The sequence below is a fragment of the Helianthus annuus genome, chromosome 2 (genome assembly GCF_002127325.2).
Source record: "Helianthus annuus cultivar XRQ/B chromosome 2, HanXRQr2.0-SUNRISE, whole genome shotgun sequence".
Classification (NCBI taxonomy): Eukaryota; Viridiplantae; Streptophyta; class Magnoliopsida; order Asterales; family Asteraceae; genus Helianthus; species Helianthus annuus.
The window spans coordinates 9,787,466-9,813,536 of NC_035434.2; the positions used below are offsets into that span (position 1 = coordinate 9,787,466).

Below are 26,071 nucleotides of genomic sequence, written 5' to 3' on the forward strand. Positions count from 1 at the left end.
TCGTTCTGGATATTATCATTCTGGTTTTCCTGATTCACTTCGTTGTCCATCTGAATTTTAAACATTTACCAAATATTAATATCACAATTAATATTCGAATATAGCCAATCACATGACACGCACTTTTGGTCAAAAGCGTCGAGCATTGCGACTTTTACTCTATTCATATATTATGCATCTATTACAATACCGACTGAAATGTAAAGCTACAATACTAATAGTATGCATCCGTAGTTTTTTTTCTAACACATACACACATATATTATATTATTATTATTATTATTATTATTATTATTATTATTATTATTATTATTATTATTATTATTATTATTATTATTACTACTACCGTTCCCACCATCACATTCACGGATATGGATTCATCCAGAAATCCATATTGCGCTCGTCGTATTTCCATACGAGACGCTCTCCCACCTGTCTCATTCTCTCACTTCTTTCTAAAATTTCCACACCGAAAGTCCTAAGTTCTTGTACGTTTTCTGCACTCATTGGGGGTGCAGGTTCTAGGACTGGGTTTGGAAACTGGGGTGCGGGTTTCTGGTACGGAGGTATAGGGGCCTGGTACGGGTAAGGATTTTCTAAGATCTCCCTAATGTATGCGTCATTAACGTAATAGGGATCTTGAGGATCTAACCCTGGGTAGGCTCCTAAGTTGGGTATTGGCACATTTTCCTGTATCGGGTAACGTTGCACATAGTCCCTAACATCGTCCCACCAGGGGTCGTAATTGTTTGGGTCTAGGGGATTTGGTGCATGTACCCTAGGTATCTCCTCCGGGTTGTAATCAGGCATTTCTATTTGGTTTTCAGGGTTTTCTAGCTCCATGGGTTGATCAGGAATTGGTGGTTGTGGTTGGGGTGCTAGCATTTGCACCAGGTTTGGGTCAGCTGCAGTGGTTGCTAAAATATGGATATTAGCTATACCCCTATTAAGCATATCCTGGGCATAGGTATCAGTTTATCTTTTAGCTGCGGCTAACACTCGTTGTTCCTGCAACTTTTTCATACGCTTTCTACGCTCATGTGCTCCCCTACTGAACCATCCCCTCTTTTTTCTGAGGAAATGGCTCTTCAGATTGAGCCTTAAACACAAAGATTCCTTCTTCCGTATCAGCAGAATACCCCGAGAGGGCATGCTGAGAAGAGGAGGTGCCTTCGCTCCTAGGCGAGCCAGACAATTGACGATACGCGTCAGATGGTCCTTGGTCGCTCATACTGTAAACAAACAGATAGTCAGATAACACATAACAAGAAAATACAATTATGCACGTATTTTAGTAATTTATTTCCTAACACTTTGAATTTTGATGTCAGCAGAACACTTCTGTGGCTAAATCAGTGGCATAGCTCTGATACCACCTTCTGTCACAGCCCCCGATCCCAAATCCCCGGGAACGGGTGGCCGCGAGCCAGTTTCGGTGGTATCACGTTATTTATTCAATTTGGCAACGGAAATTTTCATCAGGACCGTAGTTAGGAAATATTAAATCAGAGTAATCCACCACATTTTTATAATATTAAATACATGGGTAAAACCCAAGTTTTTAGTACACATAATTTCATAGAGATACACCCTATTTTATATAAGAAAAAACATCTATTTCTTTTTAGGTAACTTTATTGCCACTTTTCCAAGCCTTCAGTGCTGTCCAGCTGGCTTCTATTTGGCTTTCACATTTTGTTACCTGAAATGCGTTTTAAAAACATTTTGTCAGTGGGAAATACTGGTGAGTGAATCCCAGTTTAATCAAGTTTAAATAAAACCAATTTGCAGTATTGAGGGCACATCCGCAATTACATTTGTTTCCAAGACATCACAATTAACATCAGTGGTACGGTCATACTCAACTTATGGGATGTTACCACGCCAGTAACCAATTTTGTATACAAAACCCCAACATACCCACTATAATTGTATTCTTACAAATACTCAATAACTGCTTTGTATATATTTAATTTAGTGAGGTTTTGTAAAAACAGTTAACAAAAAGATTTACAAAAAGTGGATCAACTCATATTGCTGTCTTAGGGTTTTCAGTAATGATTTCTTGGGAATAATCTATGAATTACACAAATGCACGTGTGTTAGTATAATAACCCATTTTAACATTAGTAATACTCTCCCCGAGACGGTATTCCAACGACTACGTCGGGCAGAACCACGATAGCCGTTATGGAACCCTAGATCAATCGGGCAGAGTATCTAATACGTCTCCAGGGGTTATAATACTTACATCGTAGCAGAACCTCGCTATTTTAGGGGGTATAATACCCGACTATATTGCCTCTAATTCAGAAATTGGGATTCGAGATTGAATTGTGAGCGAACGGAAATGAAATCCGATGCCATCTATTTATAGTTGCTGAATTCGATTTTCAGGCGGCCCGCGTAAGGTAAGGCGAAGCCTTACGCGGCCCGCGTCAACACCTGGTCAACATGTAGCTTAGCTGGGTCAGCGTATAGGTCCGCCACGATGTCGACACGTGTCAGCTCAGGGTGTCTCCGCGTTTACTGATCTCTAGCGGCCCGCATAAAAGTAAGCTTAGGCTTACGCGGCCCGTCTAAACTTAAAACTCACCGGGCTAAGTTTCAGCCTTGATACCGCCCGCGTAGTATGGAGGTGGAATCCTACGCGGCCCGCCTCAACTTATATTTTGGATTTAATATTTTATTTTTAATATCATGTTATATTTCAGGCTCGGTTTTCACATACGGGATATATTAAAAGACATTTTGGGATATTTTAAATAATTTTAGGGCGTCGGAAAAATTATCGAAGGTGTCGGTTCAAGGTTGTTATAAGTGACGAAATCCATAGCAATTTGCTCCCATTTCCACATTGGTATCTCAGGTTGCTGGAGCAATCCAGACGGTTTCTGGTACTCTACCTTGACTTTCGCGCAAGTCAAACACTCACTCACATAAGTCGCGGTGTGGGCCTTCATCTTTGGCCACTAGTACAAAACTTTAAGGTCCTGATACATCTCATCCGTTCCCGGATGAACATAGTATCGAGACTTGTGTGCTTCGTCCATCACAAGCTCTCTAAGATTCCCAAACAAAGGAATCCATATTCTGTGACAACCGGTAATTAACGCATCTTAATTACGTGATTAACAAACTTTTAAGGCAATAATAAGTAGTGTTTAAGGCGCGGATTAACTTAACTAGGCTTTTGAGATGCCTAGGAACGTCTATCCGACTTTACAGTACGCGTATGAAGATTCGCGTGGAATCTGCAACAACGAACTGATACCGTGCAAAATATTGACAACGCCGACAAATACGGATTTTCTTCCAATATTTTATAAATTTAATTTTATGAATTTATTGGGTTTCTGTGCGACACAAACGCAAACGTGAACTAAAAACGCGATAGCAGGAAACGCATCGGCAACGAAACGGAAGCGACGGAGGCGTTTGTCACCTTCAGAGCTTACATTTTACGCTATATTTAGCCCCGTAATGAAATTTTAGTAGTTACAGTCGAAATCGGATCGAAAAAAAAACGGATTAGAAACGACCTCTTGAGCAAATTTCGCGATTTTAACGCAACCGACGAACGAACGCGTCAACCGTCAACTTCCGACGCTATTTTACATATCCTTGATCCTAAAATGACATTGTACGACATTACACGACGTTCGGGTGCAAAACGGGCTTTAGAAACGAGATCGGGCGGTTCAAAATGCTAGAAACAGGCTTGTGGGCCTTGTGCCCAAGCCCACAAAACCCTCACTATATAAAGGGTTTTACCTCTAAAATCTCTCATTTTCACCTAAACTTTCTCTCTCTAACTCTCAAATCCTCTCAACTCTCTCTCTCTAGAAATAAGTCCGGCGAGAATTCCGGCCGACTCCCGGCGGAGCTCCGGCGACCGGCGACTTTCCGGCGGAGATCCGGCAACCAACGATTTTCCGGCGAATTTTCCGGCGGCCGTTTTTCGGCCAAGAGTACACTTTTTCGACTATATCCGACGTTCCGGATCGCGTGGTGAGGTTAGTTTTAGCTAATTCTTAGCGGTTTGAGCTCTATGCCAACTCCGGCGAAATTCCGGTCAAATTCCGGCGAGTCCGTTTTGAACTTTTGACCTTGCAGATGCTTAGATCGGGACTTGAGGAGCATTTCTGCAAATTTTCAAGAAATTTTATTCTCCGGCGAAATTCCGACTTCTGACATGGTTTTGGCGAGGTTCCAACCGTCCGTTTTCGACGAAAATTATATTTTTGGGCTCCTAGTGACCCGTAGAGTCCATACGAAACACTTTCGTCTCGGGTGAAAATTTAAGTTCGGGACGCTCTCGGGCTCGGGTCAACGCAGTCAACAGGTCAAACACGGGTCAAGAGGCAGTTTTGGGTCATTTTTAGTGCCTCGGTTCAGTTTCGGGTCCGGTCAACCCTGGTCAACACGGGTCAAACGTGGTCAAAGCTGGTCAAAGCTGGTCAAACTCAGTCAACTGCTGGTCAACACAGTCAACTAAGTCAACACGAGGCTCGGTAAAATTTAAACGATGCGAATTTTGTTATATTATTTATATAAATACTAATTTAACGCGAAACCGAGCTCAAACCGAACCGACTAATGAAAACGACAAATATTATACGAGCTCGACCCGACTAGCGAATTGACACTTAGTGACTTGGTTTTAAATATTTAGTGTTTTGCTATATTTCACGTAAATTGCATAATATGCGTTGAATTGATTGAATTTTGAAAAATATATCGACACTTAGTTGTCGGGGTCGTCCAAAAACAGAGGAAACTCTGTCCGATTTTCATAAAAATCTGAAGCACGACACGCGATTTTATTCTAAAACGACACTAGTCGAAGTCCAAGTTTCTTATAAAATAAAGATTAAAGTATGTTTATTTTTGGCGATGTTTTACGAATTACAAAACAAAGTGTAATGTTCCGACAAACTTGATTTACAAATCAGCGAAAACTCAAAAACTTGTACAAAATAGATATAATTATTTATATTTATTTCAAATGCCAAAAACTCGGAAATATTTTATAAAATAAATATAATTGTGTATATTTATTTCAAACGTCGATACCCGTATAACTTTTATAAAATGAATATAATTGTTATATTTATTTCAAATGTCGTTGATTCGTATACTTTTATAAAAATAAATATAATAATTTATATTTGTTTCAAACTTCTAAACGAAGTACGACACCTTTGCGTAAGATTTTAACAACGATATTATTAATTCGATAACAACGAGCTCATATAATTATATGCATATACACTTATTTATTTCCATCCTACGAAAACTATATTACTGAATCATATACGACGTTTCGAATACGTACCATATTTCATCTACGTCTTCTATTCGCGACGACTAACACGACCTCGTATAAGTATACTTACAATTTTATATATAAGTTTATATTTTATAACTATTCGAAAACTAAGTCGTTTTCGAGACTTAGTTTTATTCCGATTATAAATGGGACCAAATAACCATAGATTGGTTATTCTAAGTCAAGGTCACACTAACTTAGAGCCGTTTTGTTAACGACTCGGTAGAGCTCGGACACGTAGTTTAACTACGTTTAGATTAGAAACTGATAAATTATTCCCTGTTAGGAATACTATAGATGCACGCTAGCCAAATCACGTCCTTGGAACGACACTACGGAATCACGCTAGGCTAGCATTCCACATGGAAGTCCAGGTGAGTTCATAACCCCCACTTTTTACTATTTTACATTTTTATAAATGTTTTCGGGGGTGGAAAGACATGCAAGTTTTGCAAAAATAAACAACTTTTCGATGAACGAAAACTCATATTTCTAAACCGTGTTGCGAACGAATTTCAAGGAACTTAAATGGTTTACGAATGATTTCGATCAAACATACCGGTTTTACAAAACACGCGCCTATTTACGAAACGTGCATGATTTTCTAATGGGTACGGGCGACACAGTCGAGGTGATTCGACACAGTCGAGGTGATTCGACACAGTCGAGGTGATTCGACACAGTCGAGGTGATTCGACACAGTCGAGGTGATTCGACACAGTCGAGGTGATTCACACAGTCGAGGGGATTCGACACAGTCGAGGTGATTCACACAGTCGAGGTAATTCGACATAGTCGAGGTGATTCGACACTAAAAACCGTCTACACAGGTTGAGTACTTCCTATGTCGCCGCATACGTTAATGTCCTCGCGAAACATTAACGATCAACCTGTTCATAGACGCTTTACATGCCCATTTACAACACTAAAACTTTCCTATATTCATAAGATTCATTTGATGGAAACTCACAAATACATGGATTTACAAACTTTGGTAACGTTTTTCAAATTATACCTAAGTAAGAGGACGCGCTGATCCTGCTTATAAAGGTTCATTTGGGCTCGGCCCATTCTCTCTCGTGCAGTGCACAAAGACTCTTGTGGGCTAAACTCACAGTTCTCATATATCATGCCGAGAAAATGATTTTTCTATATTTTCTCAACAACTTTTAAACCGGTTATCAAAAAGATTTGTTTTAAATCTTTTCAAAACAAACTATGAACTCGCTCAACTTTATGTTGACTTTTTCGCATGTTCTTTCTCAGGTTGCATTTTTAAGACTATGGAACGGTTGGAATAGGAGAACCCATGGGAATTTGAGTACTTAGCGCGTTCACTCTTTAGAAGTCTTAACCTTTTGCTTCCGCTGTGCAATGAAGATACCGGTCCAGTCACGCCAGCTCTGATTATTTCGGGGTGTGACATATTCGTTCCGTGAAATAGTAAATGTCGTCAGATCTCTCTACGAGTCGTTTCTCCATGCCCCGCAAATACTCAGCTTCAATGTTTTCCCCTTTCAGCGCTTCAGTTTGAGCATGACGTATCTGGTCCAGTAAATTAGAATGGATGGTGAGCTGTAATACTCATACACGTTTGGGTTTCGTTTCCTTTCGACTAAGGGCATCAGCTAAAACGTTAGCTTTACCTGGGTGATACTTGATTGCACAGTTGTAGTCGTTAAAGAGTTCTACCCAACGATGCTGTCGCATATTCAATTCCTTCTAATCAAAGATATGCTGAAGGCTCTTGTGGTCGGTATAAATAGTGCATTTAGTACCGTACAAGTAATGCCTCCAGATTTTGAGCGCAAATACCACGGCCCCCAACTTTAAGTCGTGAGTCATGTAATTCTTCTCATGAACCTTCAGCTGCCGAGAAGCATACGCTCTCACCTTTTCGCGTTGCATTAGCACACAACCGAGACCCTGAATAGAAGCATCACAATACACCACAAAATCCTCGGTACCCTCAGGTAATGACAAGATCGGCACACTGCAGAGTTTTGGTTTCAAGAGCTGCAAGGCATCCTCCTGCTTCGTCCCCCAAGAGTATACCATGCCTTTCTCTGTTAACGAAGTGAGAGGTTGAGCGATCTTCGAGAAGTCTTTAATATATCTGCTGTAATACCCAGCGAGACCAAGAAATTGTCGCACCTCCGAAGGGTTCTTCGGTGCCGCCCAATTTCTGACAGCATCAACCTTAGCAGGATCCACGTGTATCCCAATTTCATTAACAATGTGACCAAGGAAGTGTACTTCTCGAATCCAGAAATCACACTTAGAGAATTTCGCATAGAGTCGCTCCTTCCTCAGGAGTTCGAAGATAAGACGCAAGTGTCGCTCGTGGTCCTCCTTGCTCTTAGAGTAAATCAAGATGTCATTGATAAACACAATGACGAAATCGTCGAGATACGGTTTGCACACACAGTTCATGAGGTCCATGAAAACTGCCGGTGCGTTTGTCAACCCGAATGGCATAACCAGAAACTCATAATGGCCATACCGTGTTTGAAAAGCTGTTTTAGGGACATCCTCCTCTCGGACTCTCATCTGATGATAGCCTGATCTTAAATCAATCTTCAAATAGAAACTCGACCCTTGCAGTTGGTCAAACAGATCGTCGATACGTGGTAAAGGATAACGGTCACCTTGTTGAGCTCACGGTAATCTATACACATGCGAAAGGACCCGTCCTTCTTCTTTACAAATAAAACTGGGGCTCTCCAAGGCGAAGAACTGGGTCGGATAAAACATCTATCCAACAGTTCTTGGAGTTGATTTGACAGCTCTTGCAACTCTCCTGGTGCAAGTCGATAAGGAGCATGAGCAATCGGGGCTGCTCCTGGTGTGAGGTCGATCTGAAATTCCACCTGACGGTATGGAGGTAAACCAGGAAGCTCTTCAGGAAACACATCAGAAAACTCGCGGACAACTGGAAGGTCCTCAATCTCTCTTTCTCCAGGTTGAGTGTCAGTAACAATAGCTAAAATAGCAGGGTAGCCCTTTCATAGACACTTCTGGGCTTTCATGGCTGAGATGATGCCAACCATTGCACCACTACGATGACCTTGAACCGACAGAGATTCTCCACTGGGAAGAGGGATACGCACGATTTTCTCTTTACAAAGAATTTCCGCTTGGTTCTTAGACAACCAATCCATGCCAACGACTACATCAAAACTTCCAAGGGTAACGGGGAGTAGGTCAATGTCGAACACTTGACCCATAAGATCGAGTTTATAGCCAAAAAGAACATGTGAAGCTTCAATCGTTTTACCATCGGCTAACTCTACAACGTGTTTGTTTACAAGAGGTGCAGGACTCAATCCTAACTGACGACTGAACTCCAAAGACACATAACTCCAATCGGCACCAGATTCGAATAAAACAGAAGCAAATAGATTGTTCACAGAAAACGTACCGGTCACAACGTTGCCATCATTGCGAGCTTCCCCAGCACCAATGGTAAACACTCTCCCATGCGCACCGTTCCCACCATTGTTCCTGTTGTTGTTCGTGTTGTTATTACCAGCATTTTGATTCAGTTGAGGGCAATCCCGCCTGAAATGACCCTCGTCTCTACATTGAAAACACCCCTTACGATTTCCCTGATTCTGTTGAGGCTGCTGCCTCTCCTGTTGATGCGGCTGCTGTTGTTATGGGGGTTGCTGCTGCTGCTGCCTTAGGAGTGAGACCCTGCAGTCTCTAGCCATATAGCCCACCTTGTTGCACCTGTGACAGACTCGGGTTCATGGCCCACGATGATGAAATTTGCACTTGTTACACTTAGGTTGCTTTCCTGCTTAAGAGCCCTAATTCGAATTGTTGCTCTGATTCTGATTCACAGAAGATGACTGGCTAAACCTGCGGTTGCCACTGTTGTCTGGCTTCTTCTGTGACTGGTTCGAGTTGGACACCTTGTCCACATCATTCCATTTACGTTTGCTGTCAGTAGCAGGAGTTGTAGCTGCAACAGTAGTGGCAGTAGTGGAAACACGCGGTGGTAGCGAGCCACGCTCCACCTCCTGATCTGTGATCTTGTGAGCTAAGCAGATGATCTGGGGTAAGTTGTTGAGGTTCGCTGCAGTAACCAAGCCCTTAACCTGCGGGGCTAACCCTTTGATGTACAGTTCAATTCTTCGGTGTGGAGGTCGTGATAAGTTCGGGCACATATTAGCTAATTCATGAGACCGTTTCGTGTATGCCTCAATCTCAGACCCCACCATTTTCAGATCATAATACTCGTTCTCCAGTTTCTGTACTTCATCACGAGGACAGTACTCTTCACGCATCAGCTCCTTAAAATCGTCCCAAGTAGTCGCGTTCGCCATCTCAATACCCAGCATCTGAACTTGGTCATTCCACCAAGTCAAGGCACCATCCTCCAGGGTGCCCCTAGCATACTTTACTCTGTCCCCAGCAGGACAGTTACACGTAGCGAACACCGATTCTGCCTTCTCAAACCAACGTAGTAGTCCCAGAGCTCCTTCAATCCCACTGAACGTCTGTGGCTTACAATCCATGAACGTCTTAAACGTACAAGCAGGCGGATTTTTTTTATTCTGATTTGCTTGTTGACCAGCTTGATAAGCTGCCGAAGCCTCAGCCACACGTGTGTTAATCAAGTTTGTCAACTCGGCGTGAGTCATCGCAATGTGACCACACCTATGGCCTCGTCCGCTCATGATTCTATATAAGAAAAAGGAAAAGGTTAAGAGTCGAGATAAGGTAGGAGTCAAACCTCACGATGACTTCTACAGACTACTAAGTTTACATCAGACAACAGACCGGAACCCCTTTCACACTCGTTAGGCCTCCCTGGGACTCACATGCACCCCACATTATTATTATGTGTGCACCCATAAAAACAATGCGATTTGCATGTTTATCTCAGCTCCTCCCAATTCGTGCTAAAAGGTTCCTCAAATTTGAGTAGTAGAACAAAAACACCACAACATAAATCAGAGAGGTTTAGAGATGTGTCACGATATCAATCACATAACGTAGGCTAGTAGCACAAGAACTCATACTATAGTGCTAGGTGTGCATTCACATGCAATGTCATACTCAAGTGTTCACTAAATATGATGTGCAATAAGTAAACGAGAGGCGAACCTTGCAATCTGGAGCTGAGTGTCATGGTCGATTTCTGAACTGTTCGGTTATAGTCTGGTTTTATAAAAACGTTTTAAAACCTAGTTCACTATAACCAGTGGCTCTGATACCAAACTGTCACACCCCCAAAATACCACATGCGGTGACCCCGCTAGGCATGTGACGTACCAGGATCTAGCCACTCATCACATTGAACCAATATCAAGTTATAAAACAAGTTTCCATTCATCACGATAAAACATTCATAACATAATTCCAAGTTTAACATATTCAGCGGAAGCAAATAGTAAAACATTTTTTTGACGTTTCAAAACCAAGTGTATGTGGAAATAGTAAACAAGTCGTGCATATCCAAGCAGTACCACCCATGACTACTCTAGCCATCTAAATAGCAAGTTCCATATCCAAAGCACCTAACAACATGCGAGCATGCAACAAGTGTATCAGACAACGCTGGTGAGTTCATAATTTTACACCCGTCATTAGTTCACACCCGTCCTCTCAGATACGGGGTGAGGGTGCCAAACCTAAATAGCGCTATCAACTAATACCTCGTTACCTCTCAGGTAACAAATAAGATGGGACTTATTGGTGGTAGGAATTGAGTGTATTATCCAACATCCCAGGTTTTACCCAAATGACTTATTCCTCTCAGGAATACCTAATGATTATCCCACCCACCGGGACGCATGCTCAGGAGGAAAGAACTCACCTTTGATTTGCTCGGTATGTTAAGTTACCCGTCCTATTTGGTCAACCCAAACCCAACTGTGGTTACCAATCAACGTCAGTTTCACAATCAATTAAGTTACTTACACAGTTTGCATCTATCACAAAATCACCTTATATTGCATACCAAGTACTCAGTTATCATAATAGCATATAACAGGTGGATTGACTACCCACACGAGTCGAGTCAAGTCGAGACCCACATATCTAGTTAACATTACAATCATGCCACAAATAGACTATCAGAAGCACAGGTGTCCAATAACATAAACATCATCACTGTTTCCCTGTCCCAAACAGTTGCCTTAATGGCGAAGAATCCAGTTTGGCGAAGGTTGATTCTTTGTCGAATATGAACATGACGAAGAGTCCAGATGGTTTGTCTAATACAAGTCGACGAAGGACTAATCTTCATCGTGTATATGTACGGCGAAGATTAATGAGAGTTCGTCGAGCACCACTCGTCGAAGAACCCATTCTTCGTCAAGTTATATTCTTCGCCGGGAATCCTCCGCCGCCGCCCTCAACAGCGGTTACATTTCACTCAATTTCATAACAACAGTTAACAATTTTACTGGCATGATTATTGGATCAATCAACAGTTATTCTAGGACGTTCATTCAACCCTAATCGTCGTTTATCATCGGAACTAATAACCCCACAGTATTAACACCGAATTTCATACCCTTGTTATTGATTAATAACAGTCAAAGACACTAATAGATCAACCTTAATTTGTTTGTTTTCAACAGATATTATTGCTCGTGGTATGAATCAGGTTAATCTACAACTCTAGATCAACATGGTTTAAATCATTGTTTCATACATATTAACCAATTACACGTAGTCGAATACAATCAAACAAATAACTACACTCGTAATCATACTCACCGAGAGATGATCAATGCTAGGTACAAGAAATACGCTTCAAGATTCCCCAAACTGCCGTCGCACGGAGGATAGGAAGAGAGAACTTTAGGGTTTCGTATTTACGTCTATAGATTATGAAGGGTTATACACTTAAACTAATAGTCCGGCCCACTCTGGGCCACGAACTAATATGGGCCGAAGTCTCAGTTCGGCGAAGTATCATCCGGCGAAGGATCAACCTTCGTCGAAGGTTGATTGGGACAAAGACTCAATCTTCGTCGACTTAGGTTTGGGCGAAGAACTCTAATCTTCGTCGCCAAGGGTTTTCATTCCACATCAAACAATAATCAACACACATATAACAATCAAACATCAAGAATACTTTAATCATTCAAATAAACTACACGCGACACCACATTAAACAAATTGTAAAACAAGATTGTGAAACAAGTGATGCATATTGGAAAGACCTTGAAATCTCGGGTTGTCACACAAAAGCTCAAGGATATGATATCCAGTGTCCCGGGAGTGGTTAAACCCATCCCCGAGATCCCGGATGGAAGTCATAGGGTGTCTTTCTTTGCACCTCCCATATGTAATGCCGAGATACCAAAATGGTTCCAAACCCATAATATGAAGCTGTATGATGGTACCACCTATCCAAAGGAGCATGTGGCACAATACAGAAAGGTTGAAGGAAGCCTGTCTATGCAAGGGTTTCGGATCCACACTCACTGGATCAGCTTTAAAATCGCTGCTAAGTCTTCCTGCTTACTCAATAACCTCATTTTCTCATTTAGTTAACTTATTCAATAATCAATTCTCATGTCGTAGAACATTTGAAAGGTTAACTAATGACTTATATAGGATCACTCAAGGTCGTGATGAATCATTAAGAGATTACATAACTAAAATTAGTAGAGAATCCTTAGAGATCCCTAACTTAGACATAGCTGCTGTTGTTGAAGCATTTAAAATGGGATTACTAAAAGATTCTCTGTTCTATGATGATCTCGTTATGACACCTTGCATGAATCTAGATGAAGTGAGGAACAGGGCCTTAAGGTTCATCCGTTTAGAGGATGACAAAAGGATCCAGGAAAGGTTATTAGGATCCTCAAAACAGGAAAAAGCAAGGATCCTATTTTAAGAATAATCGATCCAAGCCATACACTAAGCATGACAACCAGAATGTCCATGCAGTTGAACAAGAGGAAGACGATGAGGATTATCCTCCTATTTCTGAATATTGCTTTTCTGCTGATAATAGTGAACTAATCATTGCTATGCTTATCTTTTGAGCAAAGGATACTTGAAGGAGCTGCTAGGAAGGAAAAAGTCAAGGATCCAGGATTCTGAAAAAGTTCCTGACAAAGCTCCTCCACCTCCAGTTGATGCTCAGATCATCCACTTCATCTCCGGAGGTTCTGATATTTGTGGAACTTCATTTTTAGCAGCTAAGAGACATGCTAAGGAAACAAAGATGGAGAGTGGGGAGACACTAATTCGAACTTCCATTCTTACTCAGCAGAAAATGATATCCTTTGATGAGGATGACCGTGTAGATATACATGATCCTCATCACGATGGTTTAGTCATTACATTATTTTGTTTCTAACCATTTTGTTCGCAGGATCCTCATTGATGGAGGAAGCTCAGTGAACATAATCCAGTTGGATGTCCTCAAAAGAATGAACATTCCTGAATCCAAAATCGTTCCAAGATTATCTGTGCTCGTGGGATTCAGTAGAGAAACAAAAAAATACATTGGGGGACATCAAACTTCCAATTTACATAGTGGGAGTAAATTCTGTTAAAAAATTCTGTGTTATAGACTGCTTATCTTGCTGTAATGTTATTCTTGGTAGGCCTTGGATATATGATATGAAGGCAGTCCCCTCGACATATCATCAATGTGTCAAGCTCCCAACTCCTTGGGGTGTGGTGAAAATTGAAAGCGATCAACAAGAAGCGAAGAATAGTTACACTTCCTCAATGAAGCCAGCCTCAAAGCCAAGGGAAGCATAGCAATTACAGTATCCTCCAAGGGACGTCATGGAGGCAAGGGAGTAGGACGTCAAAGTTATTCTGTTGGACCTTGAGGATCCTGAATCCAAAGTTTTTATAGGATCCGGGATCCTGGATAACATAGAGCAGGATTTAATATCCTTCTTAAAAAGAAGAAAATCTACTTTTGCTTGGAAACACGAAGACATGACAGGTATATCTAAGGATGTCATTACTCATAAACTTGGTATTGACAGGTCTTTCAAGCCAATACACCAAAAAAGGAGGAAATTTACACCCAAAAGAAATGCCATTATTCAAGAAGAGGTAGACAAGTTATGTCTCGGATTACAAATTAAAATGACATAGATTACAACAAGCGTACAAGTGTCTAAAAGTGGAAAGTACAACACAACTTGCTAAAATAAGAAAGTAAAGAAATGTGGAGCGTTACAACCATCTACTGCCACCCTTAGCCACCACCAATCCCACCTCAACCATCGGTGATACCAGCCACCCACAACACCTGCGGGACATAATCGCAAGCAACAATACACACCCCCCATCACTACCTATCCCCATCGCCACCACCCATTTTCTTCATCATCATCTTCAAAACTAAAATCAAAACCCTCACACAAAATCACAAATTGATTATCTCAAAATTTAAACTATCTAACCAATCGATCAACCACTTATCTTAATAGATTGATGAGCGATGTCGAATTATCACTGGGATTTCAGTTAAAAGCTTGATTACGTGTTCAGGATCGTACTAGTTGGGGATTCTGTTGTGGGAAAATCTTAACTGTTGGCTAGATTTCAAGAAATGAGTTCAGTTTGGATTTGAATGCTACCATTGGTGTTGAGTTCCAAACGAAGAAGATCGTTTCGACGGCGGCGGCATATCTGGATTTAGGGTTCCAGACGAAGATGGTGGATTTGAAAGCTACGATCGTACTAACTAGGGATTCTGTTGTGGGATGAACTACGACGGCAGAAGATCTGGATTTAAGGTTTCGACGACGGAGACAGGTTTGGATTTAGGGTTTCGACGACGGCAACTTTTAGGGTGCGTTAGCCGTGGTGGTGAGATGAAAACAGAGGAGCTTTGGGAGGTGGTGATGGGACGGTGGTGGTGGTGCTATAAGCGGTGGTGGCCCTGATTGTTTAGAGAGAGAGATAGTTAGTGGAGAGAGAGAGAGAGAGTTGAGGGAATTATAGTGAGTTTTGAAAGAGAGAGAGAGGGAGAGATGAGTTTTCTGATTATTTATTTAAGTGTTTAGGGTAAAATGACCAAAATACCCTCACGTGGGGTCCACTTGGTCAGATTTAACCATGAAAAATAACTGAGTTAAGGCTAAAGGACATAACGTGCAAGGCTTTGCAAACATCGAGTACGTTTTTTGTACTTTTTGAAGACAAAGGACACACCTTGCAATCAGGTGTCAACATAAAGGACGAGTTTTGTAATTTACTCTAACTTTTATTTGCAGCAACTATTTTGTTCAAGATGCTGTACTGACCAGAGGATAAAGCTGCAAAGAAAACGTCTTTAGAAAGAGCTCAGACTAAAGGCTTAGTCTGATGGGAAAACAGTTCCACCTAAGAAACTGGTTGTGGTCACCTATATAATTGTGCAGGTTTTTATTTTATTTTCTCTTAACTAGTACATATCATTTTTAGAGGTCAGCAGGGGTTTATGTTTTTATCCAACAGGTCAAGCGGGTCAATAAACACCTGGCCCATTTGGCATCTGAGCGCTCATGTACTTGCGTGTATATATGTTTGTGATACCAGACAACATCGGGTTCCGAATGATCTTAAATTAAAGGATTTTTAGGAGGTATATACCAACAATCTGGCAGTTTGTATGCTGCAAAACTAAATTTTCTATTGGGTAGGTTAGAATGTTTGAAGTGTGGTGAACAAGTTCTGTAATTATTTTTTGCTGATTTTACTCCAATCTTTTAGAAAAAAATCCATTTTCCAAATTTTAATTATTTTATAATTTTTTTAAATATTCTGTCACAAATGCGTTGCAAATTTTTTTTAGATATTTCGTTACAAATGTGTAACCCCTCGTAAATTCGTGTCGAGTTATACAATGACACGTGTCCATACTCTCAATTATGTATAATAAATTGGACAAGTGGGACTAATTTTGACAACTTTTGAAAGTTTGAATGTGGAGGGACTAAAGGTGTCAACATGCTAATTTAAGGCCTCTGAGTGACCCTTTGCAGACCGTATAGCCTTGTGCTTATGGACTGCAAGCATGTATTTTTTTTTAATTTTTGAGTAGCGGATACATACCGCAAAGGGTCACTCATGTGTTATTTGTATGCTGCAATCGCATTCTCAACTTGATTTATAGGTTCTGTATATTGTTTTATGTGTGTGTGCTACTTATGTGTTACTTGTGCATGTTTATTATATATATGTTTGTGGTGAATAATCGACACTCAATTGCAACTCTATCGCAACGCAATATCATCGCGAAATGGAAATACAAGTTTACTTATGTCATTGTATGTTAGTTATATTATTTGTGTGACTATTATTAAATCTATCGCATCACCTAATCGACACTCGCTTAAACGCATCGCAACACTCAACGCACGAAACGAAAACACGAAAACCAACTCGCGGCAGCCCATCGATTGAATGAACATTCGATGGAATGGCCATCCGTTCGGATGACCATCCGATCGGATGGCCATCCGATCGGGTTGCCATCCGATTCGACACCTGCACCGCCTTTCCTCTTTTGGCCATCTATAAATAGCACCTGTCACATCACAAACAGTGATGTGACAGCTCTAGTGCGACCCTTCGACTTCCAGTCCTCTTTTCTCTCGATTCCTCGCGATTCTTGTAAGTTTCTTCCTCAAATCTTGTACTTCTATGACCTATACACACTTCTTCATCTTTTTCACCATCAAATCTTCACTTTTAAACATGAAATCGGCTGATTTGAGGTGTTCTAGGGTGATGTCATTATGGGGTTCTTATGAACTTGAAGATTTGGCCTCATTTCACCAAGAACAACTCAGATCTAAAGGATTTCAACATATTTAAACAACTAATTTCACCTAAAATCTAAACATTTTCGAGATTAAAAGGATTGAAAGATGTTTTCATAACTTTCTTTCAACTCTTTTACACTCATGCACTTAAAACCGATGGAACCGGAACTCGTTCAGGCCCTCCACTCTTCTCTAGTGATGTGCCGGTTTGAGATCTGATTTCTATCAATGAGATAACCGACATAGCGGGTTGAACATGAACAACCGTCACGGACAATTAACTAAACGGACTGGGGTGATGCCCACTTCGATCGGATGACTCAGACTTGATGGGGTTTCCATTGTTTAACACGTTGTCATACCGTCTCGATCAAACTTAACAAATTTTACAAATTTCAAAATCACCAAGTCACCAAACGGACTACCGTCCGATCGGATGACAATTGGTCTTCAACACTTAAAATTTACAACTTTCAATACACAAGTTTATCCAAACGAATGGTCATCCGATCGGAAGACCATCCGATCGAATGACCATCCTGCTGTGAACTTGTTCTCCAAGAAATGTCTCCCTGAATGAATCGCCATCCAATCGAACGACCGTTCGACCGGACGACCTGAAAGGTAGAGATACTTCTTTGTTTTTAAAATTCTACAACGAAAACTTCAAAGCCATCATACACAAACACATCCATCCCAAACGAATGCCAATCCGACCGAGTGGCCATCTGACCGGATGACCATCCGATCGAATGACCATCCATCCGGATTGTCATCCGATCGGATGGCCATTCGTCATTCAGCACACTCGTCTATGTTTAACGGATTGTTCAACGCTTATGCTATCGTTAACTGTTCAGGCTAATCCCTCAGCGCTCCCTTCAATCCAAGAGAGTGTTTATTCATTAAACGCTATCTGTTAGTATACTCGATCCCTTTTTGCTTTACGCACTTTTGGGTGTTACATACGTTACCTATTTCAAATCACAATCGACGCACAACACAAACACTTTAATACGCTAACTGACTCTGCATGTTATACGTGTTACTCGATGAATGCTTGTATGTTATGTTTACACAGTGATTGTTGCCTGACACCTTAGCAACGATAGTACTATAGTTTGGACTCAGCACCTGTCGTGGACAGGGGTTGTTAAGGGCTTTTCTTCACGTGTCGCAGTGGTGATATGTGTTGCGCATTCTACAACTCTCAGTCACGTATATCCATATTTCATTGTCGATAACCTACTAGCTTCACTTTGCTACATGTTACATGCTAGTTATGCGTAAACTGATTTCGTTATCTATTATACTATTAAACTTGTATGCTCACCTTTACACTATGTGTATTGACCTCTATTTTAACGTATGTGACAGGTGTTTAGGATGTTGTGCTTCGCTAGCTTTTGTGGAATCAAGTTAGTAAGAGTCTAGAAACAAACAATTAAATTTTTGAGTTGTTGGAACTATGATTTGTCTTTGGGATATCTCTGTCTGTAATAACTGCTTTATTTGATAAGTTATGGTATGGGACATAATGTTAATTATATAGTAATTTAGTTGTTATGGATTTCTCTTGGACAATTTGTTTCGCTTAGTGCCGAGCCCCGAAGTTTCCGCCATCGGTTGGGGTGTGACATATTGGTATCAGAGCCATAACTATAGGGAATTAGGAAAGACTCGACCTAGTCCGGGTCGATGTCTTAGAAACGACCTAGTCTATAGTCTAAGTACCAATAGACCGCCTTCTGCGAACCCGGTAGGGGTTCTACACGAGCCTATTTATGTTACGCTTTCTCGAACTTATTCTCGCACGAACAACGCATGCCATGCTAGCACATTGCACACTATTTCGAAAATGAACAAGTGATTAAATTAAGACTAGGTATGAAAACCGCAAACTCTCGATTGGGTTGCTTGTTCAACGCGCATTTTTACTACAAACACGAGAGTTTGCGTTGAACCACGAGTGAAATCCATACTTCGATGCAAATTTTCCTCTCTATCTCGTGATCTATCACACAAACAAGAATAAAGTCGTTTTTACTACAAACACGAGAGTTTGCGTTGAACCACGAGTGAAATCCATACTTCGATGCAAATTTTCCTCTCTATCTCGTGATTCTATCACACAAACAAGAATAAAGTCGTTAAGTTAGGGGTGAAACCCGAATCTTGACGACTTGTTCCGCTCCTTATTGTGGTTTTACCAAAACTCTCACCAAAGTCTCGCCGGACTCCAACGACACGAGACACGCTGTAACTGGAAGGATGCGTGCCGTTCGCCCAAATCGATGCGAGAGCACAGTCCAAAAGGCCAAAGTATGTACTCGAAGTCCTTGAGAATAGTCGTATCACTTTGAGTAGCCTATGTCTATCAGCCGAGACAATATTTTTTTTCGATTTTATGTCTTTTGATTCTGGATTTCGCCACCGCTAACTCTGTAAGTTGTCGCTTTTATGTGGATTTTTATGTGTTTTTAAATGTTTATGTGTTTCGATTTTTGGCATTTTATACGCTTCTCGCTTTTCGCTTTGATCAACACACACAACTCGCATTGCGCATCTATCTCAAAACATTGATAAATCGCATGCTATGTTACTCGCAATCTTGCTATTCGCACTCGCAACCCTCGATCGCTTACGCAGCTGTGAAGGATAGGTGAATACGTGCAATATATGTAGGTGAATACATGCAAATTATAGTGTAAAATATGGTTTCAGCGAGCTATGTGATTATGTGTATACGTGTTTATGTGCCTATGTGTTTACGTGCCCAACTTGATGACGTGCTAGACGTGTTACTGAGCTTTAGTAGTATTAAGTATGTTGTGAGGTAAGATTCGACATATAGTGTCTGAATCCTGTGGCGATGTCTGTTGTAGACAATGTCGTCATTCGGATCTCACACTGCTCGCTCTGCCCGCCGTAACCATGAGGACAAACGTATCGCTGCTCTCGTCGCTAAGCAGATGGCTAAGGTCATTCCGCAAATTGTCAGCGAGCTGAATTAAATTGCTAGCAAGTCCTCTGAAGAATCCAGTACTGATTCTCCTAAGTCTACTTTTAGCTTCAAGCAGTTTAAAGCCTGCGGTCCCAAAGAATTCACCGGAGGAGATGGACCTACTGCCATGTATTAATGGTTCGATTCTATTGAAGTCACCCTGCGCCAAAGCGGCTGTCCTGAAAACCTACGCACTATTAACGCCACCGGCGTTTTCCAGTCCAGGGCTCTAGACTGGTGGACTGTCGAAAGAAACAAGCGTGGGAATGATGCAGCCTATGGGTTTACGTTGGATGAGTTGAAGGACATCATGATGAAGGAGTTTTGCCCTCCCCACGAGCTTCAGAAGCTGGAGGATGAGTTCTGGCACATCAAGCAAGAGGGTGGCGACAATGCTGGTTTAACTGCCCGCTTCAAGTAGTTGAGTATCATTTGTCCGAGTCAAGTTACTACCCCCGAGATCACCATCAAGAAATACATCCGTGCTTTACCGGATTGTGTGGCTGATTTCGTGCAAGCCGCAAAGACGACAACCATTAAAGAAACCTTCCTGCTCGCTTCCGAGATTAACGACAAGCGAGTTAGGGCTGGTTACTTTGATAAAGCCTCCAAGAATCTTCACCAAGTTACCGCTGCTCCCACCGCTGAAACCGTCGCCGCTCCATAAGCTTTAAAGTCCTCCCGCCGCAAGAGAAAGAACAACAACAACAGTAGCAAGAATTGTGTTGTTACTGCCGCTCCGCTCCAAACTGTACTTGCTCAACCGCAACCCCAGAACCGCCAAGTAGCAGCCCCAGTGACCAATGCACTGCCAGCCAAGCGCGCATATACTGGTCCTCACCCGCTCTGCCCTACCTGTACTTATCATCATCCTACTGGGATTTCTTGCAGATTCTGTGCACTGCAACCTGTATGGCCACTTTACTTCAAATTGCCATACCGGTCCTCGCCAAGCTCCAGCTTAGGGTGTGCATGGGTTGGTTTGGTTCGGTTTTTACTATTAACCATAACCATAACCGCTAGTTCGGTTATGGAGTTTTGGTAACCATAACCATAACCAAACTTCGGTTACGGTTAATCGGTTATGAAGTCGGTTATGGTTCGGTTTTGGTTAATTTCGGTTAAGTAACCAAGCAAGGTTTGAAATTAATAGGGTTGTGCACGATTTGAACTTAGCTTGAGCCTATTTTATAAGAGAACGAAGACTAAACTTTTTGGTTAAACTACTGATTTAGGGTTCTTTTTAATAAGGTAATTCTCACACAAAAACAATTATGGCCATAACACCTTAGTTCTTTACCAAAATAAATGGCATCTACATCAAGATCATTTTGTTACTAACATACTTTTATCTTAGTAAAAACCCTCTATATGGTTTTGTAATACACAAATCCATTATATAAAGTTAACATCACATGTTCGGTTCGGTTTCGGTTATATCGGTTAACCAAAGCTTCATAACCATAACCATAACCATAACCGATTGAGCGGTTATACAAAGTTTCATAACCATAACTATTGGTTATATTGGTTATCGGTTATTAGTGGTTCGATTATTTCATTTATGGTTCGGTTATCGGTTATGGTGATTAATTTGCTCACCCCTAGCTCCAGCTCCAGCTCAAGGTCAAGCTCCTGCACCACAAGCTCTCCTTCCTACTCCATAGGGCCAACAACCAGCTCCTGCACCCGCAGCTCACGCTAGAGCTTGCTTTGCATGTGGTGATCCCGACCACTTTGCAAACATGTACCCCAACAGAGTGGTGAAGCAAGAACCAGAGCAGCAGTCGCAACAACATCAACAGTAGCAGCCTCAGCAGCAGCGGCAGCCAGCAGCCCGCGGACGTGCTTTCAACATCAACACCCGCCAGGCTCAAGCAGACAACAACGTGGTTAATGGTACGTTCCTTGTGAATGGTATATATGCTTCATGTTTGTTTGATACTGTAAAACCCGCACCTTCGTGCGTTGTTACTACTCGATACACTCGTTACGCCTAGCACCAGAGATTCGGATCATAATGTAACTATATCAGATATATCGCTAAATCGAAGTATAATCGAATAATTACGCATATTCTATCGCTATTACAAACCTATTTTCATAAATTATAACACTCACGATGATGTTGAGTGAGGGCTTAATCTACCCTCCTCGATAACCGTGAGGTGTCAAAACGTAAACAAGCAACGCTAACAAAGACTATCGGGTGAGTACCATGTCTCCAGCCATCGTGACGATGACGGCAACACGAGCAAGTAGTGCCCCGATAATCATTGTGGCACATCACATCGAAGAACGCACTCGAAGGCACGCGTAACTCGATCATCACACCGAATATTGGATATATAGATGCGTACATGCGACCCTTTTTGTGATTAATTATAATAAATAAATAATACTATAAATACATGAAAACGTGGCCCAAACTATCGCAACACACCAAAAACGAGGATCGAAAGGCTTCCGTACGGACGGGCCAGCCGAACGGCTGGGCCAGTCGATCGAACGGACAAGCCGAACGGCTGGGCCGGCCGATCAAACGGGCCAGCCGATCGGCTGGGCCGGCCGATCGGGTAGGCCAGCCGATCGGTTGGGCCGGCCGATCGAGCGGGCCAACCGATCCAGCCCACCTTTCCTCATTTTCCCTCCTTGCTTGCCTATAAATACCCCTCTTCACCCCCAAACACTTGTTGTTGCTGCTGCTACTCGACCAAGACGTTCCAGCTCCTTAATCTCTCGGTTTCTCGCGATTCTTGTAAGTTTTCAACTCGAATCTTGTACTTCCTTGATCTATATGCATTCTTTCATCTTTCTACCTTTTGATTTTCGACTTTTAACCATGAAATCAACAGATTTGGAGTGTTCTAGGGTGATGTCACCATGGAGTTCTTCAAGAGTGATGTCATCCCATGAAGAACAACTCAGATCCGAATGGTTTCCATACGATTTTACATAAATCTCGTCTAAATCCATGATTTCTAACCAAGAAGTTGCGGATTTGAGATGTTCTAGAGTGATGTCATCATGAAGTTCTTATGAACTTTAAGTGTTGGCCTCATTCCACCAAAAACAACTCAGATCTAAGGAACTCCATAAGGATAATCAAGGTTTTCACATCAGATCTATACTTAAAACGATAGAACCAGAGCTTATACCGACCTTCTACTCATTCTTAGCGTCGTGTTGGTCAAAGATCTGATTCTTAACGATAAGACGACCAATTTCAGGTTAAACACGGAAAAACCACCAAGAACGGCCAGTTCTGATGGAACGGGGTGATTCCCGGCCGTTAAAACAGGTCGGAATTGATGGGATTTCAGTTGTTCAACACGTCACAAAACGTCTCGACCAAAACCACCGAAAAACACGCGAAGATCGTCGAAAAACAGCTGGACAGGCTGGCCGATCGAACGGCCCAGCCGATCGAGCGGCCCAGCCGATCGAGCGGCCCAGCCGACCGAGCGGTCCAGCCGATCGGCCAGGCTAGCCGATCGGACGGGATGGCCGATCAAGCAGCCCACTCGATCGAGCTGACCATCCGATCGAACAGCCTATCCGATCGAACGGCCTATCCGAATGGGCCAACTTTCGATCTAGCTTCGTCCAATTTCGCGTATTCCGATACCATTTAGCGCGTAATCCAATACTCATGTGATCAGTCTGTAATCAGGGCATTCTCAGGCATTATCCCGTCAATCCAACCAAATACGCACTGTGAGTATACTTGACCCCTTTTATCGACTTTTGGGTGTAACATACGTTCCTTATAAATCGAACTTATCAAACGAATGATTCAAATTGTCAATTTATCACTTGTGAATAACTGTTTGCATAGATATACGTGATGCTAGTTGCATGTATGCTAGGACTTATACTCGTGACGTCCCACCACGACTAGTATAGTACTATTGCGCCCGACGGGGTCTAGTTATGCCATCGAAGAGTCGAGCATCGAGGACTTAGCTGGTAGTATCAGTTTTGTGAGTATATATGTCGTGTATTACGTTTATGCATATGGAAATTCGCAGCACTTTTTAATCTATTATTCTATTACATATCAAACCTGTATACTCGCCAATACCTTTGTATTGACATTATTTTAACGTATGTTGCAGGACTAATTGAAGCCTACATCAAATCAAGCTAGGAAGTCTAGAAACTCACCTAAAAGCTAGGTTGTCGGAATTGAATTGTTCGAGAGGACAAGAAGTCTGTGATGACTTATGTGATTGTATTATTTGTTAGTATGGGATAACGAATGTAATAGATATTATCGCAATATAGTTGTTATGGATTCTCTTGAGCAATCTGATTCGCCTAGTGCCGCGCCCCGATGATTCCGCCATCGGTTGGGGTGTGACAGATTGGTATCAGAGCCATAACTATAGGGAATTAGGCAAGACTCGACCTAGTCCGGGTCGACGTCTTAGAGAATGACCTAGTCTATAGTCTAAGCACCCACAGGCTGCCTCGTACGAACCCAGTAGGGTTTGTATTGCGCCTACCTGATGCTTCTGATCGAAATTGCAAAAACTATGACTTTGTGTGAACCCCGCATACTACAACTTCACACGAAGAAGCCTTTCCTAAGGCTGGAATACTACTTAGCCTTTCCTAAGGCGCACGTAATACACATGTTTTCGAAAATACTCGCATCCCACAACCGAGCGATCCAGTCGAGACCAGGTGTGAAAACCAGTAACTCTCGATAGGATTGCTCACTCAACGCATTTTTCTAGCACGAGAATCTTTCGTTGAGTCAGGAGTGACATCCATACCTCGACGAAAGCCTCCCTATCGAAATTCTAGTGGAGCTCTCGGATTCATTCGATGAGCGTAACCACAAATTGGGAACGAAACTGTTAAGTCAGGGGTGAAACCCGTACCTTAATGAACCGTTCCACTCCCTAAAATGTTTTTCAAAAAGCTCTCACCAGGGACTCGACCATCACAATGACTCGAGCCATGCGATGACTGGAGGATGAATGCCATGAGCTGCGTCCAGTGGAAGCATAAACCTCTAGAGTTAACGCGTGTGCACGACTTGTTAAGTGTGATTGAGTTACCTTGGGTAGTCGAGCCTAAACACCCGAGGCACTCCGAGTATTTTACTAAGCCTACAACTCGCCTGATTTTACGATTTGATGAACTCAGTTACGTTTTATGTGTTTAATTGCGATTATCAATTTTCGCTCCCTGTTTTACAAAACGCACAACTCGCACAGCCATCGCAATCCAAAACAAAGACCGAATGATCGCAACAAAACTAATGTCCAAATTGTCCGATTTCTCTCGTAATCCCTCTCTCAACGCGTCCTCGCGCATTGTAAACCACAATATATGTGTGTAAGTATGAACTACAATTACCTATATCTAAGTACAATCAAGACATTGTGTGAAAATCTAGGAAGTTTCGTGTCCCCTATGTGGCTCCTATGTGAAGTCTATTTATATTGCACATTACAAGTTTCGACCGCGCTCAATCGCATCGTAAACTCGAAATCATTATGATAGAATCTCATTCCAAATCTCTCTCTCTGTCTAGATGCCTTCCAACAACTCTATCTCAAGACGAATAGCTAGGAGAAGAGCCAAACGAAGCGCCAATAAGAGGATTGCCTCGCTTGTGACCAAGGAAGTGGTCAAGCTCATTCCTCAAATTGTCGCTCAAGTGCACTCTCTCAGTAACGCTCGAGCCGCGAAGGACTCTACGACGGAAGCGCCGCAATCTACTTTCCTCTACAAACACTTCAAAGCCTATGACCCGATGGAATTCACAGGTGAAGGAGGTGTGACCCAACTGCTCCAGTGGTTCGATTCTATCGAAGTCACCCTTCGGCAAAGTGGGTGTCCCGATAGTTTCCGTACTACTTGTGCTACCGGAGTATTTCAATCGCGAGCACTCGACTGGTGGACCGCCGAACGCAACAAACGTGGGATCTCCGTAGCTTACGCCCTCTCTTGGGACGAGCTGAAGGAACT

The 26,071-nt window shown here is 42.1% G+C and overlaps 1 long non-coding RNA gene across 8 annotated transcripts; it reads left to right on the forward strand.

The window, feature by feature from the left end:
• The first annotated feature begins 3,789 nt into the window (after positions 1 to 3,789).
• Positions 3,790 to 16,010, forward strand: LOC110910135. 8 transcript variants are annotated; one of them, XR_004870497.1, is made up of 5 exons: positions 3,790 to 4,016; positions 4,117 to 4,514; positions 5,619 to 5,706; positions 15,550 to 15,696; positions 15,773 to 16,010. It is a non-coding gene; the product is annotated as an uncharacterized LOC110910135 (long non-coding RNA). The 8 variants fall into 8 exon arrangements; XR_002575883.2 differs by having other exon boundaries at positions 3,791 to 4,016; positions 15,550 to 16,010; XR_002575897.2 differs by having other exon boundaries at positions 3,791 to 4,016; positions 5,630 to 5,706; positions 15,550 to 16,010.
• The last annotated feature ends 10,061 nt before the right edge of the window (positions 16,011 to 26,071 follow it).